Raw genomic sequence first — 11290 nt, forward strand, 5'->3', positions numbered from 1 at the left:
TCCTTGCAAATGTCCCATCCATCTTTGGTAGTGTCTGTAGGCCTTATAGCATGCCACAACAGTGAGCACAATATCCAAAGAACAAGTGTCAAGTAGGCATCAGCAAAGCAAGGTATAAACAGAGAAAATAAGATTAGACAGGGCTAAGGGGGGTGGGGAGAAGAAATGATATAGCTTCTAGTTTACCAGATAAGGCTTATCTGAAAAAGCGTTGTAGTCCAGTTTTAAAATGATAAACACATAGGGCTGAAAGGGCCCCTGAGAAGTCATCTGATCCATCCTCCAACCTCCAGGGAGGTTTTATCTAAACCATTTTTACCAAGAGGTGTCTGTCGTGTTCTTAAAATTCTGTGGGGAAGTGGATTTGACAGCCTCTCTAGTATCCCATTACAATGCTTTATAACCACACATGTCAAGAAGCCCCTCTTTATACATATATATCCTTTCTCTTTCTAGCTAAAGCCCATTGTTTCCTATTCTATCCTCAGTAGAGAAATGTTCATACATCTGGATACAGCTTCTGAATAATAATCCTTTCTATATTTAAAGAGACATTAAGTGACCCATTTCTTTCTCTTCTTGAGACTAAATAATCCCGGGGGCTTTATCCTTTTTGCATTTGCCCATTTCCCGTATCCCTCTGAAGTTTTTGAAGTCTCAAGCTGGGCTTTTTTTCCTTGGCAGGAGTTGTGACTTGTAGGGGTTTCTAATGCCAAAATCACTTTGTAAGTGACTACCTCTAGGTGGTTGATTTTCAAGACTTGTCCACATAAACACTGTACAATGGAGTAGGAGTGTGTCATTGGATTCTGTGCATATGTAACCGGGCATTTCCCACGCCATCCCCAGTTTCCTACTACATTGGAGGGTCGCTGGCAGAGTGGGAGCAAACAGGGGCATGAGAGAGGCCAGGAGGATTTTGGAAGCTGACTTCAGCTCACAGGAGAGGAAGGGAAAATTTACTTCTTGGAGTTACATCTTTAAGAGTCTCTCTCATTCCAGTCTAAGTGCCCCTGCGAGATGGTAACTTACAAGCCCTAAAACCATGTTGGGCTCCTTGCCAATCATTCAGGGATCAAGAATCATGACCTAATTCTTCTCTTACCCCAAAAAGCTAGATGTCTCAGCTCTGTGACAATCTGGGTGTTTCCTCTGTGGGTTCTGGCTGGGTCCATGGCTTTTCAGAAGGAGGAGGAGCAATGACTTGAGGTGAGTCCTGCCCCTGACCTTCTTCCCCACCAAACAAACCCAACACTCAGAATTCCTGTCTGCCAAAGGTCTTCCCCGTGAAAATCTGTCTTGTTGCCTAAGTTCTCCCTTCAGGATTGGATACCAGTGATTAATCGAAATAGGGAAGTAGGCATTGTTTCCAGCTACAATGTAGAAATCACTATTTTGAGGAGAAAACACCAAATTTCAGCAACAGAAGCCTTAACTGCATTAGGAGCAGATGGGCCTCTTTTACAACAGTTGAAAAATTGCAGAATCATTTCTATTACCAGGTAAATAAAAACCTAATCTATGTGACCATATTTTATAAAATATAAAGGATAACACAGGTGTTCATTCCTGTTATTGTTAAAAGCCTGCCTGAAAAATGGTTTCCTCTGGACAGTGCTTCATGTGAAGTGTATATTCTATTAACATCTATGTTTATAATTATCCTGCAGTTTTATTTAGACTTGGATGGATGGAGGCAAAACATGGCAGCTTTCTCACAGATCCTAGCAGCTGATGGGCAGAGGTTAATTTGTCTGTACATGGACACATTAGCTTGTCACATCTGCTATTAATTGCAAACAGATATATTAGTCTAATTAAACATTGCAAGGAACTGACCTAAATTGTTTAATGCCTGTTGCTATATCGACTCCACGATTAGCACACTTCAGGCTGCATGTTTATCCTTGCTATACTGATAGGAAGTAGCAGTCTTAAGTCTACAGCTAGTAACGGTTCTTGCGGTCATCACTGCTGGTATGTTAACTATGCTTGAAATGGAAAAATAAAACTCGTGTGACATAATCATGTGAATTTACTGTTGAACTACAGCCATTTCTACCCCATTGCCTTGACCAAGAGCATTTTCGAATGCTTATTTTCTGTGGCAGCTGTCTAAGTGGGTTGCAGCCGTTCTAATTTTGGAGCTCATTATTAGGACAAACAGTTGTGGTACATCAATAGCCCATCAGAATTAATTAAATGGGGAACAGCAAGTGAATGTTCATCAGCTCATTCGCAAGCAATCGGGGCAGAGGGTGTATGTCCTTAATCTGACTTGAGGCTGGTTTGCAACTTGCACTTGGGACATGTTTAGTGAGGACCAGATAGAAAATGTTTATGTGTGGCAAGTATATAAATAGCAGAAGCCCAGTAATTGGGTGCATCTTGGAAGTAATGACGAAATGATCTGCGTTTCTTTCTTTCATTTTTGTCACTAATAGGTTGTCCATGACAGGGGTATTGGCAGACCTTTACTTCCCAGCATTAGAATGTCTCTCTCACTGAAAAGAAGCCCCATGTTGTGCTTAAAGTGGTGCCCAGGACTGGGTGGTCAGTAAATACTGACGGCATGAAGAAAACTGAGGAAACTGGTTTCATCATATGTGAGACAGAAACTATCTGTTTAAATGGAAACCTTTTATTTAAGAGTGTAAAGGACTTTTTCAAGATACTAAAAGCCACATTTTCATAAAAAGGAAAGAAAACCCTGGTTTTTTAAATAAGATTTGATAAAGCCAGATTTAAAACAGTCTAAGTAGATTTGCCTCAACCCTTCCGAGTTTTGACAGAGAAGGCTTTGAATCGATACTCAGGAAGTTGGAAAGTGAGGGTGTGGTGTGTCATGTTTGCCCAAACTTGTCACCATGGGGAAAGCAGCCTTCCTGGACCTGACAGAGTCTGAAGTAAAAACAAGCCTGACAGTCTTGGCTGCAAGGGTAAGGAGCATGGCAGGCAGAGAGCATCTATTCTCTATTCTCCTTGCTCTTTCTTTTCTTTGTTATTTAGTACAGTAGCTCAGGCCCTTGGAAATAAATGTATTTTGCATGCTTCTCCGGGCATATTGAGCAGATCTGCTGAAAGATTGATGCACTTGGCCCCTTATAGTGGAGACTCAGAGGCTGTCATAATGCTTTGGAAACCATTCTTCTGGCTTCCCTATGATTCTGGACTTGGCTGTCCCCTCGGCAGTTCCAGGTCTCCTCTGCCCTGCTCAAGGCTTACTGGCATCATACTTCATGATGAAGGCAATGGGCTTTCATTTTGATCTTGATAGAGAGCTGTGATATAGGATTGGGAATGCAGGAATGGAAGCCAACAGGCTTTTTAAGAAGATCTGTTTTGTTCTGTTTGGTTTCCCCCACTTCTTCCTCAGCTACAACTCTGGAATCAGAAAGACCATTTTGTTGAATATCTGTATAAGCTCCTCCTTCATGGTAGAAGAACTCACTCATTTTTCATCCAACAAACACTATGACCAGTGGCACAAAGATGATTTAGAAACGACTCCTTTAGGGATGCCTGGCTGGCTCGGACAGTACAGTATGTGACTCTTGATCTCGGAGTCATGAGTTCAAATCCCATGTTGAAGGTAGAGATTACTTAAAATGGTTAAAAAAAGGGAAGAAATGACCCCTGCCTTTGAAGAGCTTATAGTCTGTAGAAAAATTGGGAAAGATATACTGACTGATAATAGGAGGAAAGAATATACAAAAGACAAAGGAGAGGGTCATTAGTTCTCTCTGGAGCAGGAGAAGTCTGTCAGGAAGATTTCACACAGAAGACAATATGGGTGGGGTATTGAAAAGATTCCTTGGCTTTTAATCAGGAATATTTAAAGAGTCAAGGGATATTAGCATCAAAATGTATTTATTAACTCAATCACCTCACAAATATTTATTGATGCCAACTGAATGCTTGCTTGGCACTCTTCTAGCAATGGGAATATAATGGTGAAGAGAAAGACAAAGTCTCTTTCTTGTGGATCTTAAAATTTAGTTGGAGGAGACAGACAGTTATTAAATATCTGAAATGTCAGACAAGGATAAATGTTATGAAGAATTAAAAGAGGGGTAAAAGGATAAAAAGTGGTGGTGATGATGGTGGCAAATCATGCTATTTTACATGAGGAATTTGGAAAGCCCAACCAGGATGAGATGACGTTTGAACAGATAGCTGAAGGAGTACCACAGTGAGCCATGTGGGTATCTGTGGGAAGAACATTCCAGGTGAAAGCCAACAGCCAAATCCAGTTTATCAACATTAGCAAGAATTACAGAGGGTGTGTGTGTTTAGTAACTTCATGGGATACTTTAATATCCCCACTTTACAGAGAAAAATATTTTGCCAAATCCTACAAAGAGCACCCGCCAGAGCTTCAGGGAACTTGGATGACTTCTGAAGGTCCCCATAATTATTTGGGGCTTAACATAATATTTCCCCCCACAATTGCTACAGTTTGGTGCTAGTTGCTACTAGATATCTAGGTATCTGCACTACAGTGAGATTTTCTCCTAAAGCAATGGTTGTGAAACCTGATTATCACATTTGCTCCCATGTTTGAAATGACACATTTAAGAACTGTAGCTACCAAGAACCCATCTTAGACATTCCGATTCATTAGGCCTGAAAAAAGGACCTAGGTGTCAGCTCTCCCAGGTAGAATCTCTCTCACCTCTCCCAGATTTGACAGCCATTGTTGTTTAATAGTGCTTTCCACACTTCTGTGTGCATACAACTCATCCAGAGCTTTTGTAAAATGCAGATTATGATTCAAGTAGGATTTAAGCTAGAGATGCTCCATTTCTAACAAGCCAAAGTGGCTGGTCCCTGAATGACATTGAGTAGCAGGGTTCTACGCAGCATTGTCAGTAATGGAACCACAGTAGCTCATTGGGTTAAGGGGAATGAGGAACAGTCTAAACCCCAGTAGGGAGAAGGGCAAATTCATCCCTACCTCTGCTGTCTATCAAGCATCCACAGATATTCCTCAAAGCCCAGGCCTCTGCCTGCTGAGGGCTGCAGGATGGAGGGTTGCAGGGCTGATAGTCTATAGAAAAGTTGAGAAAGATACATTGACTGATTCTACAAGGAAAGAATATATAAAAGACAAAGAAGAGGATCATTACGGAAGACAATATGGGTAGGGTACTGAAAAGACTCATTAGCTTTTAATCAACATGAACAGCAGTGTCGGGGAGAAGGGAACATGTGAAGGTCTGACTGGGTTGGGGAGGTTGGGGGCCATGACATAGGCATTCCTCAGTCACCTTCCTCCTTCCTCTCTACCCAACCAATGTATCTCTGTGTTTTGAATTGAGGAAAATCCTACCTGGTCCATGAGATCTTCCTGTCTGCTTCCTTCATTGAACCATTCACTCTCAGTGCCTCTCATCAGGATCACCTTCTCCTTAATTTTTATCTGTTTTAGGTGAGTCATTTTAGTCTCTCTAGTGAAATTATAAACTCTATAAGGCTGTAGAACCCACAGGAATCAGTCTTGACAGTAGATGAGAACTCAGGAAATTCAATTCCTCTCGTAGGCTGTGCTTCTTTCTGCAGTGCTCTGCAAAGATAACTACGCGGTCCTGCCTGAATACTGCCAATTGTGGAAAGCCCATGTCTTTGTGAATGGCGCAGTTAAAAAGAATTTCACAGAATTGAAATCTTGCCTTTTCAGCCATCACTTGATAGATAAGAAGACGAAAATAATGATAAATAACCAATATATTTAAGTATTTAATTGTGCTGGACCCTGTTTTAAATTTGCATGTAGTTTATATCATTCAATCTTTATGATGATCCTATGAGGCATATATTATCATTAAATTCCCTGAAGAGTCAAGTAAATTGTCTGAGATCATACAAGTAGACAGTGGAGGAGCCAGGATACTAAGTGGTCTGATTGTAGAGAATATACCGTCTGAACATGGTATAGATTCAACCTGCAAAATCAATATGTTCTGTCCTTTGTTTACATGAACAAAGTAAAGGCCTCTTAGAAGAAAATTGTGCCCAGGAAAATCTCCTCTTTACTAAAAAAAAAAAAAAAAAAAAAAAAAAAGGCTCTGTTGCACTTAAGTTGTGCCTCATGTGTTGGATACCAGATACTCCCTGAATGTGGTGGTACAGCCCGAGATGGTTCTGCAATCCCTATGACACCTACACCAGTTCTGGTGCTTCTAGTGAAGAGCAGTAGGGGGGTGGAAAAATCCTTCATTTGCTACTTTGGTCTCCAAAAAAATAAATCCATGTTGAATTGGTTCTACACATTAGGGATGAGCTTCCAGTTGGCTACCTTCCAGTTCAGAAGTATCTAGGGGGTGACAGGGGGCTTCCCATCAAACTTGGAATCAAATCCCAACTTCTTACCACAGCTTACTCAGTCCCATGTAATCCAGCCAGGGTCCCAGTTCATTGGCCTAGACTGTCCCCTAACATTTGTGGGTAAATATTAAAATATTCCACAAATATTAAAAACTATAAATCAAGCTAATAAACTGTTAAACAAAATATGTTCTGTTCTCCCGTTTTGGGAAACATACCTTTCTAATGACAAAAGCAAAAGCTATGGTTTATGGATTTATATGACTGGAAGTCTGTAAAATATCTGAATTATCATTGCATATATCCAGGTGTTTAATAAAAATAAAAGATGAAGATGAAGATATTGCCAATGTTTCGAAGACTAGTTTTTTCTAAAATATCTAATTATTAAGATTAAAAGGCAAATAGAAATCACAATGACTATCACAATTTTAAACAAAATTAGCAAAGCTGAAATTTATTTAATTTTTGAACATTTAAATATTCTAAAGTATTTTTGTAATATAAAATATACACACTTCTAGGATTCAGTGTCTCAGTATCATGCGTCCCACCTGTTACATCTGGACCTGCATATATACAAACTTAGGAGAAATACATATTGTTTAATATTGTGAAACATTCTGCAGTTTCCATGTGTAACTGGCAAATATCACCTAAATTTCTGGATACCTTAAGAACCAGGAAATAGAATGGGGAGAGAAGAAAATGGATGATTGGTACTACTGAGAAACAACCTTTATTATGTGAGAATCAATTGTATTCATGTTTACTGAGAAAAAGGATTTGACAAGTTAATTAACTTGTCTTTTTTGTAAGCCAAAGTGGTTCCATGTTTCAGGCCCTCACTCACTGCATTCTGAATTTGTGTGTCAGCTCAGCAGATCTCAAGACTGTTGCCTTTTGTTTGAAGGATAGAGAGCAAGGGATATGGAGAAAACAGTACTCTGGAACCTGGACAGAGTGAGTCATGAAAGTCACTGTTTAAAATTACAGGTTGTGCACCAGAGCCAGAGTGGATCACCAGCTTCTGTGTGATGGAGACATCCATGTGTTGGTCGTGCATGTGTATGTGTGCGTGTGTGTGACAGAGAGAGAGAGAGAGGGAGGGAGGGAGAAGGGGAGAGAGAGAGAGAGAGAGAGAGATAGAAGAAGGAGAAGGAGGAGGAGGGAGGGAGGGAGGAGGAGGAGGGAGGGAGGAGGAGGGAGGGAGTTGGGTCTTTGTGAAGCAGAAGTTGAGGGCTGGGCTTCTGTTGGCCTGATGTAAGGGGATAGTGCACCGGCCTTGACAATATTCAAACACACCCAGCAACATCCTGCCTCCAGGCCTTGGTACTTCGTCATGAAATCTCTGCCCCTAGAACTTAGCATTACTTGCTCCCCACTTCATTCAGGTCTCTGCTCAAATGCCATCCCTTCAAGATGGCTACTCTATCTAAGATAGCACTCCTACTCCATCATTATCACCTCTCCTGCATTGCATTTCTTTGTACTTCTTATTAATAACCGAAAATACATCGTATCTTTGTCTTCCTCACCGGTGTGTAAGTTATCTGAAGACAGGAGCTCTGCCTTTCTTGTTCACGGATATGTCCCCAGTACCTAGAGTAGTGGTGTCACATCTTGGATGTTCAGTAATATTCTGTATGAGTGTAGAAATTTGGAAGGATTGTACTTTATGGTGATGGTTTTTGGTAAGGACTGTCCTTTCCCCTCTGGGGTTGCCTGGGTTCCTAGGCAACAACTGGGACTGGGAACACTTCTTTCCCCCTGCAGGCTTCCTGGAAGCTTTGACTTTCCCCTTTGGTCTAATGAAGAACAAAGCAGGTGTGACACTGAGCAAATTAGCAGTACTTGTCTCATCCCTACCTGTGAAGCTGTGGACCTGCCTTTCAATTATAACAGTGCTTTCTCTATGGCAAAAAAGAACAGGGGCACAATATTAACGAAGGTCAAGATGATCTTACTTCAACCAATTAACACTTTCCAAATGACAGGACTAGCCGTGAAGCAATGGTTTTTACATTCTAAGGAATAGATATATGAGGGTTTCATTTTCTTTCTCTGGAAGACAAGAGTCAAACTGGATGCTACATGCAAGGCCTCTGCAGAGGGTCTTTGCTCAGGAATCCAAACCATTGGTCTCTGATCACTTCATTGAATGACACACAGAAAATGTTAGAGAAGGCTAGAACTCTGCCTTTAAGAAGAAGTGAAGAGTGAAATGCTATTGTAGAAATACTTATAAAAATGAGCTAAAGTCTATGGACTTATTTCCATATTGCAGCAATTGTCCCCAAATTACCCTACTCTTTTCTAGACAACATTTTTTTACATTTTTGTGCCACTTGGGACCCTGGGTATATTGCCTGGAAGTTGAGCAGAGGCAGGTACCCTATCAAACCTATCTGCCTGAGTGGCTAGTTGATTGCCAGGTGTCTGTAGACAATTTGTGTTTCTTTCTCCTTTTATTGTTTTCATTGTGATTTTTCAGTCTGAGTATGGATGGAAGATATTGTGTAAAGCTCAGCTGGGTAAAGCTTTACTGAAATTTTTTTTCCATATGATTGCTTCATTGCATGTTTCTTAATTAAAAAAAAATTTAAGTACAGTTGACACTCAATGTTAACATTAGGTTCAGGTTTACAACTTAGTGATTGGACAAGTTTATACATTATGCTGGTTCACTGCAAATGTAGCTACTGTCTGTCCCCATACATCATTATTACAATATCATTGACTACACTCCTTATGCTGTGCCTTTTATTTCTGTGACTTACTTCCTAACTGAATGCTCATATCTCTAACTCCCCTTCACCCATTTTGCTCAACTCCCCACCCACCTCTCCTCTGCAGCTATTAGTTCGTTCTCTGTATTTATAGGTCTGACTCTGCTTTTTGTCTGTTTATTCATTTGTGGGGTTTTTTTAGATTCTACTTATGAGTGAAATCATATGGTATTTTGTCTCTCTCTGTCTGACTTCTTTCACTTAGCATAAACACTCTGGGTCTATCCATGTTTCAAATGGCACAGTCTCCTTTTTTATGACTGGATGATATACACACACATACACACACACACCTCACATCTTCCCATAGATAATGTCCTTACCCATTTATCTATTGATGGACACTCAGTTTACTTCCATATCTTGGCTATTGTAAACAATGCTGCAGTAAACATATGGGGCATATATCTTTTTGAATTAGTGTTTTTATTTTCCTTGGGTAAAAAGCCAGTAGTGGAGTTATTGAATCATATGGTATTTCTATTTTTAATTTTTTGAGAAACCTTCATACTATTTTCCACAGTGGTTGTAGCAATTTACATTCCCACCAACAGTGCACAAAGGTTCCTTTTCCTCCACATCCTCTCTGACACTTGTTATTTATTATCTTTGTGAATTTAGCTATTCTTACAGGTATAAGGTGATATCTCATTGTGGTTTTGATTTGCATTTCCCTGATGATTAGTGATGCTGAGCATCTTTTCATGCTTTTCATACAAAGTTTAGAAAAATGTCTATTCATGTCTTCTGCCCATTTTTAAAATAATACTTTATTTTTTGGTGTTTTATGAGTTCTTTATATATTTTGGATATTAATCACTTACTGGATATATCATTTGCAGGTATCTTCTCTCATTCATTTTTATTTTGTTGTTGTCCCAATAATTTATTTTTGCTTTTGTTTTCCTTGCCCCAGAATACCTATCTAGAAAAGTGTTGTTACATCTGATGTAAGAGAAATTATTGCCTATATTATCTTCTAGGAGTTTTATGGTTTCACATCTCACATTAGGTCTTTAATTTATTTTTGTGTATGGTGTTAGAGAGTCGTCCACTTTATTTGCATGTAGCTGTCCAGTTTTCTTAGCACCATTTATTGAGGAGACTGTCTTCTGCCCTGTTATGTTCTTGCCTTCTTAATTGACCATATAATTAATTGACCATATAATTGTTGGTTTATTTCCAGGTTGTCTATTTTGTTCCATTGATCTATGTGTCTGTTTTTGTGCCAATACCTCATTGTCTTGATTATTGTGGTTTTGGACTATATCTTGAAATCTGAGATTGTGATGGCTCTAGCTTTTTCTTTTGGGAAAGAAAGCAATCTTTCCCAAGATGGCTTAGTCTATTCAAGTATTTTGTGGTTCCATACAAAATTTAGGATTGTTTGTTCTAATTCTGTGAAAAATGCTGTTGGTATTTTGATAGGGATTGCACTAAATCTGTACTTTGCTTTAGGTAGTATAGAAAATATTCATGTATCACAAAGGAAAGCAGAAAAAAGAAAACAAAGAACAACAGAAGAAAACAAAAAATGAATGATGGACTTACATCCTAACATATGAATAATTATATTAAATGTAAGTGGTATAAATGAACCAATTAAAACACAAAGTTTGGCAGAATGTATTTAAAAACTACCTAAAAATACACTACTACAACAATCTCACTTCAACTATAGTGATATAGGTAGGTTGAAAGTAGGAAAAACGACATAACATATAAAATTAATAAAATGAAAGCAGGAGTAGCTACTTTAATATCAGATAAAACAGACTTCAGACATCAGAGAGAGATATTATATAATGATAAAAGGGTTAATACATCAATAAGACGTAGAACTCTAAATATGTATACACAAAAAATCCCTGCAAAATATGTGAAATAAAACAGATACACACTGTAAGAATTAAATATTATAGTTGAGAGTTCAATACTGCTTTCCCATCAATTGATAGAACAACTAGACAGAAAATCAGTGATATGGAAGAAATCAATACCATTAAACAATGGCACCTAATCAATGTTTGAACACTCCATACCCAAACAGAAGAATACACATTCTATTTAAGTGCTCACAGAACATAGACCAAGAGAGACTATATAGTAGGCCATAAAACAAACTTTAAAATCATTTTTTAAATATTTATTTATTTGAGAGAGAGTGTGTGAGT

Source organism: Panthera uncia (genome assembly GCF_023721935.1).
Source record: "Panthera uncia isolate 11264 chromosome C1 unlocalized genomic scaffold, Puncia_PCG_1.0 HiC_scaffold_4, whole genome shotgun sequence".
NCBI lineage: Eukaryota > Metazoa > Chordata > Mammalia > Carnivora > Felidae > Panthera > Panthera uncia.